The sequence below is a fragment of the Sturnira hondurensis genome, unplaced genomic scaffold (assembly GCF_014824575.4).
Source record: "Sturnira hondurensis isolate 20B ecotype Veracruz unplaced genomic scaffold, ASM1482457v3 Scaffold0004136, whole genome shotgun sequence".
Lineage (NCBI taxonomy): Eukaryota > Metazoa > Chordata > Mammalia > Chiroptera > Phyllostomidae > Sturnira > Sturnira hondurensis.
Genome location: NW_028076767.1, coordinates 9,577,384 through 9,599,109, shown reverse-complemented (window position 1 = coordinate 9,599,109; position 21,726 = coordinate 9,577,384). Strand labels below are relative to the sequence as shown.

The window sequence follows — 21,726 nt, the reverse complement described above, 5'->3', positions numbered from 1 at the left end:
TATATCTTGACTTTGAGAATAACATATTTCCTCCATCTCTTGGCTTGAACTTGGGGTTGGTGGTGTAATTTCAGCAAGAAAATAAACAACACCGCTCAGGTTTACCGCTCCAGTCCATCACGGAGTGCAGACACCCAAGGAGCTCCATGAACCAGACGGATGGATGGTTCACCCCGCAGCCTTGCTCAGATGGTCAGCCGACTCCCCCAAAGCAGAGCTAGAGTTAAAGTAAGGGTTGTAGGATTCTAAAACACATTATACTGCAATGCTTCCCTGAAAGAATTCACTTACAAACACTAGTTTTCAATGTTGACAATTCAAAAGGGAAAGAGTTTTTTGAAGAAGCATTAGAAAAAACACATATCTACAGTGAAGAGAATGAAGCTGGATCTTCTCCTTACACCACATAACAAAAATAAACTCAGAAAGGATCAAGATGTCAATGGAAGAGCTAACACTATGAAAATTTATAGGAGAAATCACAGGGCAAAACTTTACAACACTGGATTTGGCAATCATTTCTTTGACACAGCACCAAAAACAAAGGCAACAAAAGAAAAAATAGATGAGGTGGATTTCATCAAAACTAAAAACTTTTATGCATTTAAAGATGCTAGTAACAGAGTGAAAAAACTGACAAGAGTGGAAGAAAACATTTGCAAATCATGTATTTGTTAAGAAATTGATATCCAGATAATATAAAGAACTCTTATAACTCAGCATCAAAAAGACAACCTGGGTAAAAAACGGGACAAAGGATTTGAACAGACATTTTTCTCTCAAAGATACACAAATGGGCAATAAGCAAATGAAAAGATGCATAACATCGCTAATCACTGGGGAAATGCCAGTCAAAACCACAGTGAGACACCACTTCACACTCATTATAATGATTATTATAAATTTTTTTAAGAAATATATGTTGATGGGGATGGGGAGATACCAGAAATACTGTGCATTGCTGGTGAGAATGAAAATTAATACAGCTGTTGTGGAGGGTGGTATGACACTTCCTCCAAAAATTAAACATCAAATTACCACACGATTCAGCAATTTCACCTCTGGGTATGTACCCACAAGAACTGAAAAGGCGCCTGAACAGACACTTGTACACCCGTGTTCGCGGCAGCTTTATTCACAGCAGCAACAGGGGAGGGGGACCCAGCATCCACTGATGCAGGACGGGTGAGCAAAGCCTGGTTTATGCCTATAATGGACTACTGTTCACCCTTAAAAGGGAAGAAAATTATGACATGTGCTATACCATGGATGAACCCTGACGAAAATTTTGTAAGAGTCCACTTACTTGACTACCTAAAGTAGTCAAATTCATGGAGACAGAAAGCAGGAGGGTTAGTTGCCATGGGTTAGGAGGAGGAGAGAATGAGGAAAGGAAGTTCGCATGTCTAAATGCAATAAAAAATGTGTGTGTGTGTATACACACACACACACACACACACACACACACACGGAAAAGCAATAGTATAAAAGTGAGAAGTTTATAACTCACACCACAAAGATAGCTTTTAGATAAACACATCTGGTAAATTCCCAGGGTCTCTCTACAAAGTGATAACAGAATATATACACAGAACCAAAATGAGTAAATTTATCACAGAGAGAAGAGTTCAAAAAGGCCATTTTTAAATATTCACTGAGTATCTAGTAAAGGAGATATAAATAAATTTGTAAAAACAGGCATTCCTATAATACCTCTTGTTACAACATACAAGGCTGTCTCAGTCTTCTAGAGGATAATTTTAAATGCTCAGCATAAGCTAAATAAGTATCCCTATTATTTCTCCTCCTGGAGAAGTATGCCTCAAATGAATGCCCCTAGATACCTAGAAACTTGCCTAGAGGCATTTCCTGTATGGGGGAGACCAGGCAGAAATGTTTACGGAGGCAAAGGAGGGAATAAGAAGGAGTGAGAAGCACTGGCGGGGACTGTGACAACCTCCCTGCTGGTCCCAGCAAATTGCTCTTTCGATATACAGGCCCAGGTTTCCATATATTCCAATTCAAAGCACAAAACATAAAAACTGCGTTTGTGAAGTCACCTACATGTGGAAGAATGGGGGCTGTTTATATAGTTTGGCATGATAGAAGAAAGATGCAAGATACGAGAAGATTCATGGCTGCACACATACGATTACGTGAAGAATGGGTGGTGTGCATAGTAAATGACATGGAAGAGAGAGATTATACTTTGGACTGAAACCCAGAACTGATTTCATGGAAGTTCATAGGAGACTTGATTAGAGCTTCAAGAATGGGATTGCACTGGCTGGAAAAGAAGGCATTTTAGGGGCATTTCTTCTTTTCCCTTCTCATATCCACCGCCAGCTGTTTCTGTCGTAACTCCTACATCCCCTACCAGATCCTAAACTTCTCAATTTATGAAAATCTATAACAAGGTCTTTTTCTTTCACAAAACCCTATAGTAATTACATAATAGTCCCCCCAGCTGACACTGTTAAACACATTTATTTAAAACCATCGCATTGTGCTAGAGGTCTCTGTCTCTCCGCACGCATTACCAAGAGATTCCCCCCTCCACTGACTTGGCCACGTTGTCTTGTCTTCCAAACACCTGACGGTTCACCTTCCTCATCAAAGTCTGAGTCCTTCTCTCTCATCCAGCCAAGATTATTTCCAGGTCAAGGGTCCTCTCTCGTGCCTCACATGGGCACACGCTGGCTCCCCAGGCTGCTTTATCTTCTTCTCTCCCTGCTGCCCACTCCTGCTTTTTCCCCCTTTCATGCTTCCTTCCCTCCCCTTTGCTGGCCCGAAACCACCAACCTTCTCAAAAACTCCACTTCCTGCTGAGGTGTCTCCCTAGTGACAGTAAAGGGTTCATGGTGTTCTACAGATCCGAGCACGCGCTAACTCTCAAGAGAGCTGAATTTTAAAAACAGAGATAGAAGTATGCCTTCCAAACCAATGTAGGTTTACAATCCAATGTTATCACATGATTTGCTCCAATTAGTGACTATGTTTTGGCTAAGAAGAATCCATTCTTAATGCCAAAATGACAACCACGTACAGGCCTTGAGGGTTCCTGCGTTCCTCTCGGGCAGTGGTCCTCCCACCTAGGAGAACACTGTGTGCTGGGGTCTCCGGTCACACTATGAACACACAGCAGACCTTTTGGAGGCTAATTTATTTCAGAGATTTGAAGAAGGGGAAGCATCAAGATACATTAAGTAATTTAATTAGTAATTTTTTAAAAAGCATTTCTCTATGCAAGGATATGTATATTACACAGAGGTCAAGGTAAAGTAATTCCGTCCTGGTATTGCTGTGGGCTACTTTGCAGGGTACTGTGGGCTACATTTCCAAGGACAATGCAGGAGGAACACTCTGGTGCACAATTCTGAGAACAATTTTAAGTTTGCCCCAAACTGAGAATGAAGATGCAACTCAAGATCAAGCTCTTTCTCCATGTCAAACACGGTGCTATGCTCTCCACAAACTTTATTCCTTTCTTTCTATAGTGCCACAGAGTTATGGCGCGCCTCTGACAGACAAGGAAACTGTAGCAGGTGTGGCTCAGTGGTTTCAGCATCAGCCTGTGAACCAAAGGGTCACTGGTTTAATTCCCAGTCAGGGCATGGGCCTCAGTTGCAGGCCAAGTCCCCAGTGACAGGCATGTGAGATGCAACCACACAATGATGTTTCCTCTCCCTCTCTTTCCCCCTCCCTTCCCCTCTCTCTAAAAACAAATAAAGTCTTTTTAAAAACTACAAATTTACATAATCTGCCTGAGTTGAAGCCACCAGTAGATGACAAAGGTGGGGTCAAACCCACTCAGACTCACAGGTGAGTCTGAGATAGGCTTGGACTTGTAGTCCTAACTAGTTTTCAAGAGAATACTTCAAATGCAACTATGAACACATCTTTGAAAAAATAGTTCAATAGCCTTCACTGCCGTGTCTACTAACACTTTCTAGGCAAGAGAATAGTGTTTCTAGATGCTGCCAACTTTTCAGCATAAGAAGGGTCCTCTGATTTAAATAAACTGGAGAAGGTCCTAGATAACCAACAATCATATTTGTATTATAACAGTAATTAATAATTGGGAATCCACTAGAATAATAAAACATGCTACAGTCTAGAAGCACCAGGATTTGTCTTATGAAAATTGTAACTGGTCAGTTTTAAAGAAATTTTTTCACCCTCAGGTCAGTTTTAAAGAAATTTTTTCATAAGTCTAAGAACCAAGTTTCGAATTTTCAATGTTTTTTCCAATCACGGTGAGTAGTGTTTGGTGCCTTTGTAAAATCCACTCTAGGATTCTTGAAGCCTCTGCAAAGGGGAGAGCCTAAGTATAGCTGCCAACATTGCAGAGAGATCGCATCATGCCTGTCACATATACATCAGTGAGGAAGTGGGACAGACAGAGGAAGGGTTTTGTGTTGGGGGAAGGAGAGTAGGGTATATGACTAATGGCCGCATACGTCTGGAAACGATATAGCATTTTTGTTCGTGAGTGAAAAGATAAGCTCGTGTATTGTATTCAAGTCAAGCCCTTTGACTGAAACAGGATAGCCTAGAAATAGTTCAGAAGCACGGGATACTTAAAACTTGAAAACGTACTTTCAAAGAGGTTATTTTTATAAACCAAATATGCACAGGAAATTTTGTTATTCTATTCCTATTCCACAGCTTAAAGATCTGTATTGTCCTAACACAAAGACCTTTTGGACTGAATCCCAGTTTTAGTTAGTTTACTTAAAAATCATGAAAACCTGACTAAATGCCATTTCGTTCCTATAAAGATACCCTTTATTCACCACTGTTTCTAAGACCAAATGCCCTCTCTTTCAGCCACTAACTTCTATTCTCAGAAAATTCAAAATACAAAGTTAAAAATAATACCCTATTTTATTATCAACGGGTGTCTACTTAAAATACAGATTTTAAATTTTTGTGCTCACTTCAGCAGCACACACACTAAAACTGGAATGATACAGAGAAGATTAGCATGGCCCCTGCACAAGGATGACATGCCAATTTTAAATTTTCATGAAACCCGAAAAGGTATACAACTTCATCTGTGATGGATGCCCTAATCGTGCAGGACACTTGTGACCCGTATCATCTGAGCAGTTTCTCATTTAATTCCATGCTTCAAAATGAGCTTTATTAAATTGATGCAGTGTTTCTGGAGGGATATTTAGCAGTATCCCTCAAATTAAATGCACATTTTCTTTGCTTCAGCAGTTCCATGCCTAGAAATCATTTTTTTTTTGGAAATACTGATACAAACACTCAAAAATATGTGTGGAAATATTTACTGCTGAAGCATTTCTTATATCAATTTTGGCACCAACCCAAATGAACATCAATATGCTAATAGCTAAATAAATTATGGCACAAGCCATATTATGGAGTATGATGAAAATATATGCAAGTATTATAAGCCCTGGCTGGTGTGGCTCAGTGGATTGAGCACTGGCCTGAGAACCAAAGGGTCGCTGGTTCAATTCCCAGTCAGGGCACATGTCTGGGCTGCAGGCCAGGTCCCCAGTAGGAGGCATGTGAGAGGCAACCACACACTGATGTTTCTCTCCCTCTCTTTCTCCCACCCTTCCCCTTAATCTAAAAATAAATAAATAAAATATATTTTTAGAAAGTATTATAAAAAGGTATTATGAATATTGAGATAGGTGTTCAAGACACTTTACAAACTGAAAATAAAAGCAATTTATAGAATACATTTAGCATGATACATTTTGTTTGTTTAAAAGTTTATTTGTGGAGATAATGGGGGAAAATAGGGGAAGGGCCATCAAGGAACATGTATAAAGGACACATGGACAAAGTCAAAGGGGGTAAGATTAAGGGTGGGAGGTGGGGATGGGTCGGGCAGGGGGCATGGTGGGGGAAAATTGAGACAACTGTACTTGAACAACACTAAAAAATAAATGAAAGTAAAAAAGTTTATTTGTACGTATACATCCATGTTCATGTGCGCCTTATTATGTAGCTAACCCATCATTAACGCTTTGTACCTTTGGTGGAGAAAGAGAAGCAATTGCTGTTGTTCAATATTCTACCAAAAATATAATCCTCTTCTAGCAACTTTGAAATAAATTTTTCTTTTCTTAAAATTATTTTATTGTTGTTCAAGCACAGTTGTCTGCATTTTCCCCCCACCACTCCCCGCCACCAGCCATCCCCACCTCCCTCCCCTAGTTCCACGCCCCCTTCATTTTATCTGTGTGTCCTTTATAGTTGTTCCTGAAAACCCTTCCCTTTTAAAACTCTACCTCTAAAAATACCGATCACTCCCTCTTCTTACCAAAAGCTTCAAAATATCACATCAGGTAACAACACAGCTTTCTCCGATATTTTATACACACAGATGCAAACATACATTCACAAATGTTTTGATATGAAATATGAACATTTAAAGGGCCTCCATTTATAATTTTAGAGAAAGCATTTTATTAATTGCAATACTTTCTTCACCAATATGATTTCCAATGGAAAACAAAATTCCCCATATAAATTCAAACACTGAATAAAGGGATGGTTATCACTTACAGGATGGGAGAATACCAACAATATACTAGGCTTAAAGAAAAGGTGAGCTGTGGTCAGAAAATCAATAATCAACCATCTATATAGGACCTGGCCATGTAACAGACCTTGGATTCACTTGGGTGGGGGTGGTCAGAGAAACTTTGCAGTCAAAGAAACTTTGGGTCTGCTGTCCAACAGGAAATTCCAATGAGAAACTTTCAGCCATAAACACACATGGTGCTCCTCCACACTGTGGGCTACTTCAACTACTTTTGCTTTGACTGGCCAGTGCCCTGAGAAATATTATGCCCCATGACATTGCTCTGTCATTCATTTAACAGCTTTTTCCCAGAGCGAATAATGTACCATATTGAATGACATGCTTTTATGGTACCTAATACAAATTACCTAGTGCACCTTTGACGATGGCCCAGAACCCCCCTCATCTCCCACAAAAAAACACCATAACAGGGCAAACAAAATTTCTACAGTCAACAATTTAGTTTGGCAGGTCAAATAGACCCTTGTAGAGGAAACTTAAATATTTGTAAACCAAATAAAGATTTAACAAATAGATTTCTTAGCCTGGGGGGCTTTTATTCTTCTGTGGCTCTTCCCCAACTCCCCATGACCACTTCTGACTGTGTTGCGTAGGGCAAAACCTGGGCAAAGAGAGGGCTAGGAGGTGCCAGACGGCCACAGAGCACCAAATGACACCCCTCTAAATGTTGCAATTCTCCCTCTGACAACTGATGTGATGTGCAAGAAAGTGTTAAAATAATAAATACATTTTAAGAAACATGATTATACTAATATAGCAACAGATCACTAAATGTTTTTGCTTTTCACATACCCTTGGGTAATACACGCAGACCACTACAACAACTTCCAGGGAAAGGCAGACTCCACCATTAAAAACCCATCTCTTCATATGAAAGGTTTGGTAAGTGCAGAGCTTCAGGATGCCATCATTTTTTAAATGTCCTTTCAAAAAGACATTTATACTCTGCAGCTCATTTCTGCAAAACGTGACTTGATTACAAAGTTCTCAGTGACTTACATAATATATTTTAGAAGGCTGAATCACTTCCCTGAAGTTTTACAGCTATCTTTTGTCAGTGAAAAAAAATCTAAAGCAAAAAGCTCTCAAGGAAATGAACCAAAACATTCTGGAAAATTCACTCTCTGCAGGGAATATAAGATTACCATGGCTATAAGAGCAGAAGGTGTAAGGAAATACACAGGAAAGAAGAATAACAAAATGTAAGAGGGCCTTTTTGAGAGAACTGAAAAATAAACAAAGAAACACAGAAACGCCTGTCTCCCAGTTTAATGTGCGCAGCCAGACTGTAAGGCAGACATTTTTTTTTCAAGTTTTCACTCAGGCTGTGTACCACGCATATTGTCCAACTTCAGCACCCCACGGCCAATGTTTTCTATAAATTCCAGACTTTAAAATCATGTTACGTAAATGTGTTTTAGCCCTCATAGTCACCCGAGTTTGACACTTAAGTGATACATCTTTCTAGATCTTCTAGTAGAAAAAAAAATGGTGTTCACATTTCCCAACACTCAATAAACCTGTTCTGAACAGCCAGAAAGTTCTGGAGGGTCTTCCAATGTCTCTCTAGTCCATAGTTTGTAACTTGAGAATGTAATGACTCTTTTTTCACTGTGGAGAAACCCTCAAAATGCTCACAATAAATTCCAACAAGATTTTCATTCCTGAGACTTCCACATGCCCTGTCTTGGCACACAGCAGTCTCGTCTCCCCTTATCGGGAAGGGAGACGCTCCAAGACCCTCAGTGGATGTCTGAACCCACGGCAGTACTGAGCCCTGAGTGTACTGTGCTGTTTCCCAAACACACAGGGACAGGCAAAAGCAGGTGTACAGCTGTAATACAAATAATAAAAATAATTAGTAAAGAGTAATACAAGAATCAACTCTGTGTTCTGTGTACTCACACGGTAAACCTACTTTTTCCCCACCCCTGTATATACCTATGATAAAGTTTAGTTTTTTAATTAGGCACAGCAACAGATTAACAACAGTAACTAATAAAATGGAACATTTATAACTGTATACTGTCACAACGATATACTGTAACAAAAGTCATGTGACTATGGCATTATTAAGCAACCTGAGAGTGACTTGAACACAAGCACTGTGGTGTCACAATAGTTGATCTGAGAGCCCAGGCAGCGACCACGTGACCAAGGGGCAAGCAGCACGCACATCACGGATACACAGGACCAAGGGATGACTCACGTCCCAGGGAGGACACAGAGGGACGGTAGGAGATTTCATCGCGTTATTCCAAATGGCACACAACTTAAAATATATGAATTGTTTATTGCTGGAATTTCCCATGTGATGTTTTCAGACAGCAGCTGACTAAACCCTTGGAAAGCAGACCCACGGATGAGGGACGAGCACTGTGCTCCTGTGTTCAGAAACTTCCTGACTGTCAGGCTCACTAGCACCAGTGCTTTCACTCTGGATCCTTCCATGTCAAGCCTCCAACTCATTTTTTCTGCATCGCTCCCAAGTCGTCAATATCCTCTTATCCTACTAGGTTCCTTGATCCATTCTTATAATCGCCCTCCAACCCCATCCTCCTTCTCTGCTTCTGCTGTACCCCATCGCAAAGCTCAACAGCAGTTAAACCTAGCTAGACCACACCTGCATCCCAGCTGCAGGACAAAATAAAACAAAACCAGTCACAAGGATGCTCACTCACTGGTTGTACTTTAGACTCGTGACCACAAATCTTGCAGGGGACTCAGTGCTGCCAGACAACCTTGCTGCATGGCGCTAACACATGTACTCTCTTACCTCCCTAGGTGACTGTGTCACATGTTCACCTCTCCCTTCCACCTCTCTACCACATGCAAAAGAAAAAAACGATTCAAATGCATAAAAATGGAAACGGTCAGACTCATCTTTTTTTTTTTTTTGACAGATCTGAAAGTCACTTGCATCTAGACATGTCTTCTGCACGTCCCTTTCTGTTCTGGATGAAGTGCCCCCTGCTCCCATGAAGTCTAAGCCCCTGACTGCTGCTGTAAATCTCATCTGCTGTCATCTTCTCAAGGATCTGTCTGCTGCAATCACCCTGCATTGTCAATGCCATCTAGACATGTCTACTAGATCATATCCATTAATGTAAGATATAGATGCCTTTGCTTTACTCTGAATGCCCTTCTAGGCACTACCCCATTGCTTTACGCCCCTTCACAGAAAAGTCTTGAGGGACTGATCTTCCACTCCCTCACTTCACATTTTTCCCCTCAATTTGCTTCATTCCAACTTCCTTCCCCATAGATCTTGTCAAGGCACCAGAGATCCCCAGGCCATGTTGCCAAGTCCAGTGGTCACTTCTCTGCTCTTATAGTATTCAACCCCTAGGCTCTAACTAGCAACGTTGGTTACTCTCTCCCACCTGATTGAAACCTACTTCCAGGACACCTCAGCCTTGCAGTTGTCTTTCCTGGTCCCTCTTTCTCAGACTCCTGAGACTCCTTCTCCTTTCTGCTCGGCCTCCATCCTGGACCTCCTTCTCCTCTCTGTGCAGACACACTCTCTTGACATAACCACAGCTCCATCTATTTGTCAGTCATTCCTGGACTTCAGATGCACACACCCAACTTCCTTCTCGACACCTCTATCAGTATCTCTAACAGACATGACAATTTGACATGGCCAAAACAATTCTTAACTGCCTCTTCCCTCCATCCCTAGTCCCCTCAATTATTCTTCACTCGAGAAATTGAACTACTCTCATAAAAAGTCAAGGAGCCATCCCTGATTCTTCTCTCACAGCAACCCAATACCTGAGCCATGAGGATTCCACTGACACCACCTTCAGTAATATCCTACAAATGGACATTCTACTTGTATTAACTCTTCTGCTGCAAACCCACATTCTCTCTCAACCTCACTGCCACAAGACTTTGACCTACGATTCTGTCTCTGCTAGCAGCCAAAGTGAGCTTCTAAAAAAGGGTACCTTTCTACTCTGCTGCTTAAAAGCCTTCACTTGGTCTCCTTTGAACTTGGAATAAAACCCAAACCAGTTATTCTGGCTTACAAAGTCCTGTGTGACCCAACCCATGTCCACTTCCCTGACCTTCGTATGTCCTATTTACCCCTTATCCACTGTGCTCTAGCCACAGGGGTCCTCTCTCTGCTCTTGAAACCTGCCAAGCTTGTCCTGCCCAAGGCTTAGGCTAGAACTGTTTCCCCGGCTTGCTCCTTCTTGTCACTCAGCTTAAATGTCACCCTTCAGAGAGGTCTTTCCTGACACCCCCCCCCCCATACAAGTCTGCATAATCATTCCTATCAGGCTACTTTGTCTTTATTATCTGTATTGTAACTGCTTGAAATACTAGCTATATTTTATTGCGTATGCATTTATTTTCTGTCTTTCTTCCTTAGAATGTAAATGCCACAAGAAGGGACCCACTCTGGGGTGCACACTGTTTTATTCACTGCTCTATTCCAGGATTTAGAAGGACATCTAACATCAAGCTAGCACTCAATAAAAATTTGATAATGAATGCTTATATGGAGAGTTTAGTCAAAGAATATGAGCTAGCTGGTACAAAAAAAGTCGCCAGTTTTCAAAATGAGATTAATATACTTCAGTTTATATGGCAGACAGTACTTTCAAAACACTTCCACAGACATTTGTTTAACCTGCCCAGTAACCTTTTTGCAGTTCACCATGATTCATCCTTTCCCCAACACAGAAGACACTGAATGGTTTATTACAGGTCGCACAGCCAGGCGGGGCAGTGCTGGGACAAAACCTACTTTGAAGCGCCCTGCTCAGTACTCTTTCTACTAAGTGTAAGGTAACATGTGTGAACACACGTTGGACTGTGCCCTCCTACATCATGTGCTGTGCATGTGTGGCACTTAGATTACACTGGCTATCTGTTCCCACGTCTCTTCTCTCACAGGCTATAAGCTCACAAAACAAAGCTGGTATTTTATTCGTCTCTGTGTTCCCAGTGCCTAGCACACTGCCTGGGACATTGCAGGTGTTTGAAAGCTGGTTGAATCTCCTGCATGCTCACATCAGAGCAGTCCTCCCCTCAAGGCAAAGCAGATGGGTTATTCTCTATGTCAATGCTGAAGATATCACTCTGAATACATAAAAACCCTGTAATGATTCCTTTGAAAAAGCCTCCAGTTTCACATCCTCCAGCACCTTCTGAGTGTTTGCACTGACAATTTATGTACCACATACTGTAGAAGGTTAAAAACAGGCCAAGCAGTTCTCCGAATCAGTACTCCAATTCACTTTCTACTTCTTTTTTTTTCTTTTCCTTGCTGGAGGAAATACTTAGCGGGGAAGGGAAGGAGAACGAAAGAGAAATATTGTGTGAGAGAGAAATATCGATTGATTGCCTCTTGCACAGGGCCCAAACAGAGACCGAATCCACAACCCAAGCACGTGCCCTGACCAGGAATCAAACCCGCAACTTTCCAATCCACGGAACAATGCTCCAACCACATTCCACTTCCTAACGTGAACAAAGTGCATGCAGAAAACCTAAGACTTATTCGTTCTCACGTCAGGGGCTAGTGGCATATGCTACATTTCCCCCCATGCTCTGATGTGGAGAAAAAGGCAAAGAGTCATCATGGCATAATAAAAAGAACACTGGATGGGGAATCCAGATCACAGGCTATGATCCCAAGTGATGACTCCCACCAGCTGTGTGGCCATAGGCAGGTTTCCACCAGGTTCCCTCCGGGCACCGGGAGGAATGGAAAGTGCCATGCTGCCAGAGTGAGACTGAGAAGGAGCACATGCACTAATCCCAGTGCTCCAGCCTTGAACCTGAGCCAGCCCCTGAGCCCATTACACAGTAAGTCCCTTAAACTGAGAAATTATGTGTCACCCACAGAACCTGGCACTAGAAGCACAAAGGTTTGCTCAATTCCCTGGTTTGGCAGACTTCGGGGTTCATCGACCTGGGGTTGGTATGCAGACAGCCGATAGCGCGTAGTTCACTGTTTCTCCCAGAGGAGCAAAGGACTCCTCAGAAGAGCTGCTGCTGACCAGCCGGCACAGGTCTGCCCTCCAACAGGAGATGGCAGTGTCATTGCGCACGGCGTGATCGCGAAAAGATTAAGTGCTCTCGTTGCTCTTCCAAGTATTCTCGTTTCTGCCGCAGGCCTTTGTAATATCATCATTATGCCATTGTCTTGCTCTTCAAAATAAAAATGCATATAACACATTCGGGAGGAAGTATTTAATTGGTAAATGGCAACAGTCCATTTGGACATAATCCTAAAAGTGATGAGAAGTAGAATACCATCTAGGAGGACCAATTTGTCAGTGTGCTGACAGCTAGTCTTTAAAAAATTCAGTCGCAGAGAGTAGAAATTAAAAATAGAGTTTAAACTTAGAATGGATCCTAGAAAATGATCATATATGTCCAACCTAATTCACAGAAATAGATGTTTAACAGATTATGGGAAAGGCCCTGGCTGGTGTGGTTCAGTGGACTGAGTGCCAGCCTGCAAACCAAAGGGTCACTGCTTCAATTCCCAGTCAGGGCACATGCCTGGGTTGCAGACTAGGCCCCCAGTGGGGGGCACACAAGAGGCAACTGCACACTGATGTTTCCCTCCCTTTCTTTCTCCTCCCTTCCCCTCTATCTAAAAATAAATAAATAAATAAATAAAGCCTTTTCAAAAGAGAGAGATTATGGAAAAGGGGGAGGAGTTACTTAGACCCATCTGCTCTAACCAGAAGTACCTAAACCACTGAAAACAATTCCTACAGTTTCCAAGGAACACACCACACACACAATCTTGGGAATGTACTTGAGTACCAAAAGCATTCTCCAAGTCAGCAACGTTCTGAACCTAAAGACTAGAAGAACATTTCAGGTGCAACATATCCTACAATTCAATCGCACGTAAAATTCAAATACAACCTATAGGACACTGAGTCTCAGTTTTCCTTTTAAAATGCTCACTGATTCAACAAATTTGTACTGAATATGAATTGGGAACTAGGCACTGGGGATCCAAACATAATTAAGACACTGCCAGTCTGTACACTCACTGTGTACCGTGGAAGGACAGAGGGTGTTGAGAGCTGTGATAACAACAGCACATCCAGACAAACCCAGACTCTGAGCTCCAAATGCCATGCGAGGCAACAGCTCAGCCGGAGGCAGCAGCATCTTTTGTCCCTTGCCCAGCGCAAGGGACGGGGTGCTGGGTGGGGCCAGCGGCTTTACTGAAGTAGAACCAGAGACAAGGGGCAGCCTTGGAAGGCCTTGCAGCTCCTGACGAGGTGTTGTAAACATGAAACTCATGTTACTCAGCTTAAGAATTCCTATTTAGTGACATTCCTAATATTTAAAGAAATACCTATTTCTTTTCCATTTCCTAGGGCCGCTGTAACAAAGTCCCACAAACTGGGTGGTTTCAACAACTGAAATTTATCGTCTCACAGTTCTGGAGGCCAGAAACCTGCAGTTTAAGCGTCAACAGAGTTGTTTCCTTCTGAGCACTGTGATGAAAGGGTCATTCGGCTTACAGGTTCATCGCCCAGTGTTCACAGGGCATGTCTTTACCCAAACTCCCCATTTTCATAAGAATGACAGTTATGTGGGTTAAGGCCCATCCTAATGGTCTCATTTTAACTTGATTGCCTCTGTCAAGCTCCTGTCTCCCAGTAAGGTCACATTCTAACGCAACAGGGTTTTGCAACATCAACATATGAATTTGGGGGGTGGGCACAATTCAACCCGTAACATCTACATTATGTAAGACAGAGTCCCTGTCCACAAAGAATTTATAATCTAACTGTGAGATTGGGATTTAGCCACATGAGATAACTGAAGAATAACATTCAGAGGATATCATCAAATTAAAAGTTCTGTGTTTTGGGGATAAGTCTTTGGGGGCCTAAATATCACCTGTGCAATTAGGAAATTGCAAGACAACTTGGATGGATTTCTGTCCCCACTCCTCCGTCCCTGGGCGAGCAACTGAACCTGTCCAGCTTCCTGATCCAGTGTCCATGGTCTGAGGCATCATTTATCGGATGCTATACTCGCTGCTATAAGACATGAGCCTTTTCTGAAAAATCTCTCTAAATACCAAAGCACTACAAGCATATTATGATGAAAAAATTGGAGAGAAGTCCAGAATCTTAAAACCTTAATTCTGCCTTCTTTTCCACTGACTTAGAGCCCTCCTTTTATTCTTTAAGGTTCACCACAGCCACACTGCCCACCCAGACCATCCCTCATTTCTCTGAACCTGTTGGTTCTTGTTGGTCTCCGCAGGAACGCTGAGGCCCTTCTCAGGGACAGGTGGCCTCATTGCCATCACCCTGAGTCATGCTGCAAGGACCAAGGCAGGACCAGCCTCGGTTTGAGGGTGGTGGTGATGACCTACTCTGCAGTACACCCCGCATCCAGCCTGTACCCCACCAAGTTGTCAAATCGCAGAGAACACACTCTCCTGATTTTCCCTTCTTTGCCGCTTTTGAGTGAAATGTTTTGCTTTTCCGTAAGTAGTTCAGAGTCTGCCACCACACACATATTTCTTCGAAAGTGCTTTTCTCCAGGGGACTTGAACACAGCTGTCAGTCAGCAAGACTTGGAAGCAAGACACCAGAGGAAGGCCACTTTTTCCCCAACAGCACGTTTTCTACCCCCTTTGCCCATCCCGGTCAGCTCACTTGCACCCCCGAGTCTAAGCCTAAAACCGTGCCCGGGCCCAATCCTATAATGTCTCCATCTGCAACTTGAAAATCAGGCCAAACAAATCCCAACATATCTTTTCCACTTCAAACTCCAAAGACAATATTTCGCCCCATAATTTCCCACATGAGTTTCATACTTGGGCATCTGGCACTCACAGGGGACAACTTCAAACAATGTCATCCTTTAGCCTGCTCTGTGAAATCAGCTCTTTGCTCACCATTGCACAGAATGAGAGCAGGCCCTCGGCCTTCCTGGTCACTCTGAGATGACGGAAAGTCCTCTGGCCACATCAAGTCACAAAACTGCTCACTTCTCTAAAGAAAATGTCCAGTTATAGTCAAAACTCCAAACGTCAGTTAAATGAAATCTCCTCAGTCTTACCCTCAGGCCTACTTTCACGCATCACATTTTCCTACATATAATGTTAGGTTTTTTAAAACTCAATAAATAGTTTATCTATGAGCACAGGATATACTTTGCTAGTACAGCAAACAGAAACAGAAATCTATCTTCTTTCCCTCATTAAAATATAATTTCATCATCATCGCCATTGACATTTCTTTTTTTCTTCTTTTCAATTTTTTTATTTAATTATTTTTCAAGTATAGTTTTCTGACATTTCTTATACGTTTATTACAGAAGTCCTGTGCCAAGCACTTTATACGTATGTGGAAAAATCTCACCGAGGATTTTACCCTTTACTGTGAGACTGACGCTGTTTCCAGAGAGGTACGTAACTTGCCCAGAGTCACATCAGAAGCAAGTGGCAAATCATGATTTACATGCAGGTCTGCCCAACTTCACAACCTAAGCGCTTGACCACTGGCCTCTACTCTGTTAAGCTGGGAGGCTTATGGCTCTGGATACTGGACAGTATAAGCTGCAAAGTCAGGAAAACTTCAACTTCTCCTTATCCTAACGAAAAACACCTTGGAGAAATTGACCTCTCGGTCAATTTCTTTGTCTATAAAGTGGGGATACTCCTAACTACCTAAATTAGACATTTGTTGCACTACATAGCAGCCGCCCCTCTTCCCACTCTCAGCAGTGTCGCTTATATGACACTAACCTACAGCTACCTCCAGGTGGGCCCTTGTGAGGTCAGAAGCTAATTTGCATATGCCAGTCTCCTGCCCATAGGTACTGGTCCTGGGAAGGGCTAGATTTCCTCAGTTTTGTTTGTTTGTTTGTTTGTTTTTTAGTCACTGACAACTCCTGATACATTACCATGGGTTGCTTTAAGAGTTAAATGAGGTAAGATATGTAAAGCGCTTAGGTTAATGACTATAAAAAGATATTTGTATTTATTGCTGGGAGGCAATGTGGACATGAACTAGATTAGAGTACGCTGGACCAAGATCACTCAGGAAGCTAACGAGTTGGATGTGCAGACTGAGAGTGGACTGAGTCAAAACCCTGGGAAGGTTTTCCAGTCTGATCTCTAAAAGCAGCATTTCTACTAACACAGAGAAATCAAAAACACTGGAAATGGGAGGGAGCAGGGAGGGCTGGGTGGGTGGGCTGGGATGGGAGTAAAAGACAGAAAACTGTACTTGAACAACAATTAAAATTTTAAAAATTAAAAAAAAAACACTGCTTTAGCACATCAGTCAATTTGTTTTGAAAAAGCTGAGGACTAGGTAGGATACTCAGAGAGAAACGGTCTCGAGAGCTTTAGACAGAGGCTGGGGGGTGGGCTAGTGACTAGGGCTCGCCCCTTTCTGTGATGCGCACTCTCGTCACAGCGGACTGTGTGCAGCCAACAGGAGGGCGATGCCGGGGGAGTCGGGCAGAGGGGCGCAGACCTGGCTCTCGTGAGCCGGGAAGAGGTGACTCCAGTCCCCCTTGGTTAGAAATGAAGCTTTCTGCTTAGACTGGCTAGAGACGGGGAGTGAATGCAATCATGGAATAAAACCTAAGGAATGGAAGAGGATAAGGAAGGAAGGAGTTTCAGTAAAGAGAGGAAGACTGAGTGGCCAGAAAACTGGGGGAGCCAGGACAGCGTCACAGCCAATGAAGAAACAGCCTGAAAAGAGAGGGGCCGCATCCACAGCTGGGGTGGTGAAGGCTGACCACCTGGTGTCCGATTTGTGAAAGCTATTGTGGACCTCCAGGCACACGGCTTGGTAGACAGTAGGGACAGAGGAGCCCTGTCGTGACCCGTTAGAAATAAGAATTCTCCACAACCACTGCTTATTTCTTTATAGCTTTTTCTTAATAGAGATGTTGAACAAGTTTTGAAATATATGACTATTTAAATAGTATTTCAGCTCATGTACACTTACAGGTAGTGGCCACATCTGCTTTTAGGAAACAATAAATAACATCAGTGAGAGTTTAGAGAAAGATGCCATTTCATGACAAAGGGATTTCTGTGTCCTAAACCATCATATTAGACCAGCAACTTTCAACTGATGTGCCACAAGAATGTCTAAAACACGCAACACCTGACAATTTAGTCAGAGGCACTGACCTCTTTTCCCTTAGGCTGTCAAATAAAAAAAAATGACAACAGGCAACAAAACAATAACCATCCTGTGTGAATAAATCAAAATTATACCTATTTTTTGGTGTGCTGCCGAATTTGAGTAATTAGTTACATGAGATGAAAAAGACTGAAAGATCACTGTATGAGATCATCTCAGCCTTTCCTGTGCCCGGAATTTCTATACATCCTCAGCCTTGTGGACTTAAAATCCCAAGGCCAAGGGCACTGCACTGGGAAGGGAACAGAAGAAATAACAGCACAAGACATATGGCTGTGTGTCTGATAAGAGGAGTTACCTGAAGAACTGTGGCGGCTTTACAAGAAAAAAATGGCCCTGACGTGTTGCTAGGACAAAGGGACAGTAAGTACCGAAGGGATATTTTAGATAGTGCTGTAAAAACTATTTATAAAATGAATCTTTATGAGCCTCCACAAAGGGAACTGACTCACCGCACTCTACTAAATCTTCAAGATGAAATCATGTCCAGTGCGGGCACAGCAAATGCCCCTCTAACAGCCTCTGGCGTGACCGCACAAGCTCAGCTGGTACCAGAGGAGACATGGAGAAAAGGAACCCCCTAAATCTCACAGGAACTGCTCCAGACACTGAGTGCACACCCCTAGGAGGAACGTGAAGTATGCAGTTCTTCTCAGAATCCCACCAGGCTGAGTGGGATTTTAGTTCTAAATGAGAGCGGGGGTTTGTACAAAAACAGCCCCTAAGACAACCCAACTTCTCTTTTTTGGCACTCAGTCTGAGACAGGAGTCTGTTCCAATGCTGGAAGAAAAGCCAGCTCTGCTGAGCTTGTTAAGTCATACTGCATTTGTTCTGAAAGGCAATTTTAACTAGGCTCAAAAACCACCTGCAGGAATGGCCTTCAGCACCTAACCCCTTTTAAAAAGCAGCTGTGCCGGAGAGGAAACTCCTATTAGACACTGCATGTGCTCCGACCGTCACCAGCAACCATGGGCATGTGTATCACTTCATCTGCCTGGGCCCCCAGGCCTCACGTAGCGCGAGGCTGGTGGAGATAATGATCACTAACCTCCTTCCAAAATCTAAAGCCTCTGTGACTCTGAAGCTTACAATAAATGTCAAGAGAGGAATAATATAGTTTAATGATTCCAAATGGCGAAAACACAGTACTTGCCCTGTAACTGCCAACATTCAATTTCCTTAAATAACTAACATGGTTTCGTTATATTTGGGTGAAACTTACGCAAAATGAGGTTCCATCCACAGCATCACACAATGCACAGATCCTGTTGCTGCTTATGTGAGCGGCACTGCTGTAGTTAGAAAGACTTCTACAGGTAATGACAATGATTTTTTAAAAGAAATTAGTCACATAGCACTCCATTGAGACAGATGAATCACATGACGGACCAGAAAATTCTAAGTCACCTGACGCATGCTGACCTGTAACCCTGTGCAGATCACAGTCGCCATGGAGCATGGGCAAAGCACAGCTCACCTGGTTCACCTCTTCACCTGGCTCAGGAACGACAGGTTTGGGCAGGCAAAGCAAACAGAAAAGATGGCTGTCGTGTAGCCCGAAACTAAATACTGAACCTCCTCCAAATGTTCACTGGATTCCTAAGGCTTTCCTTTTCACATGGAATGTTTTATCATATCGAAAATATGCCACGGACACACACTTAAAGAAAAAAATCCGTTTGAATGCTATAAAAAGATATCTTGCAAATATTTAGAATCCTATTAGTTAACATAATGTAAATTCTTTGTCAGAAATTTCAAGGGGGGGGGTACTCTTTCCATAACATGTTTGCTTCTAATAGTATAACTTATTACTATTAACTATAGGACCATCAAAAACTAGTACTTATTCCTACAGAGTAAAAAGCTAACTCCTTGGTTCATCAAGACTTTAACAGTACTCACTTGTACTAGAGGTGTAACAGCTACATTATAAATATATGTACAGAATTCAGAATGTCAAAAAGACCTACACACATTCTTCACGCAGAACTACATGCACCTTTCAGAAAAACATCTCTGATGGACTGGGCAGCAGATGCGTGACTTCAGAAACAAAAGAACAAGAAAGGACACACAAAAATGAGAGTATAAAGCAGTAAACATGCTAAATTCAGGGAATTTATATCCATTTAAACATACAGTGACTTCCATACCGAAGACAGAAGCCATAGGTAAGGAAACAGGAAGTAGAAGGCTGATATACTGTATAATAATTGAAAAAAAACTTGGAATGCCAACCCTTTAACTATTTTAACAATTCCTACAAATGCCTGGTACATAAACTCCCAATATTGTTGAATACATGAATGAATAAATACCAAAACTAATCCACTAAATAAGTCATTAGGGAAAAACTACATACTATGAGATAATCTCCAATTAAAAATATTTACTTTTATTTCATTTGCTCTAGCCCAAAACTCACTCTTTAATGATTTTAGACTGCATGGATAATGCACCCAGACAGCATGAGAAAAAAAAAAACCCATCAGGTAACATTTATGGAATAACTTGATAGAAAGTAATCATCTCAATATATGGAGAGAAATATGCCTATTTCGAATATTTCATAGAGCCAATATATTAGGGAATAAAATATACTAAAGTTTCCCTGGATACATTGAGTTATACAGTTTTTTAGAGCCACTCGTCCGAGGAGGTTTTCTGTAATTATTTTTAACACACGGGTTTCTCTGTGAACCAAATCTCCAACATGTATGTCAAAGGCAGGACCCGTGACAGTCTGAGACTCCGATGCTGTGTCATGAATGCGGAGTCTGCTAACTGTGACTGTGCCCCCAGAATGTCAGACACTGTCCTTGGTCTACGCTGAGTGTGTCCTCTCATTTAGTCTCCTGAACACCTTGCAAAGTGCATCCCAAAGTCTGACACTTTCTAGCCCCAGCATGTATTCTTGCAGCATCCATACAATGATGTCTTAGGCTTTGGAACAGACCAGAGGACCCGTCACATCATTAGCAATACACAGGTGTCTACTATGGCAGAGACACTGACTGCTCACTAGGTAGCCGAGGGCATCTCTCCACTTCCCAGTCTGCTCACAGACAGGCAGATCGTGGGACTAACAGTGAGTGCTGGGCTCTGAGCAGGAGCAGAAGGTGTCACCTTAGGGCCAAAGCACCTAAAAGCTAGTGTAAGAGCCCCCAGCTCTCTCTCTTCTTCCCTTGACACCTTTTTCAGGAGGTTTTTTGTTCCAGATGGTGTAATGGCAGGATGGTTGAGCCTTTAATAATCCAACGTGGCAAAAACCAAGAGGGTGGTGAGCCTGCTTCAAAAATGACAGCACAAAGCGAGACCTGCCCACCCATGCTGGACACACAGCATCAGCGAGAAATCACCTTTTGTTCCTTAAGCCATTGAGGTTTCAGGGTTAGCTCATTTCTACAGCGTAAGCGGCCCTATCCTGACTCATTGAAGGTGGAGGAAATGTAGGTTTACAGTTGTGAATACGAAAACACAGAGCTTATTCTTGTGTAGTATTTATTAATTACTCCCTATTCCATATGAACAACTGTAAACCTACTTTTGCCCTACCCTGTATAACCAGCAGCAAAAAGTCTTTCAGAGTTCAGTTGTTCCAGAAACCATTTCATGTACCAAACTCTTATTTCTAAAAGAATTTTTTAACTTTAAAGACACGACCTAAAACAACTTTTCTTTAGCAGTCATCATGTAAAAATGCCAGAAGAACTTCAGAACAGACACTCACTACTGCTTCTGACAGCTATTCTGAAGACTAAAGGCCCAGCGCACACAGTCTTTGTTCCACTTGACTGAATTTCAGATTGAACTCCACCTTTCCCGTCACCCTGTACAGCGGGTTGGTTTAGAGCCTACAGAAGACTCAAGTTGAAATACTGTGCTGTTTAGCATTCATATTTTAAGAGCTTTATACAGTTCCTACTGCTTTCCCCAATCAATTTCCTAGGAATTGATTT

The 21,726-nt window shown here is 42.3% G+C and overlaps 1 protein-coding gene and 1 pseudogene across 2 annotated transcripts in view; one reads left to right on the top strand and one right to left on the bottom strand.

Annotated features, from left to right (window-relative positions):
• HECW2 (HECT, C2 and WW domain containing E3 ubiquitin protein ligase 2) overlaps positions 1-21,726 on the bottom strand; it is a 363,235-nt gene that overhangs the window by 197,118 nt on the left and 144,391 nt on the right. The window lies entirely within an intron of this gene.
• LOC118986010 (uncharacterized) lies at positions 4,933-5,030 on the top strand (annotated as a pseudogene).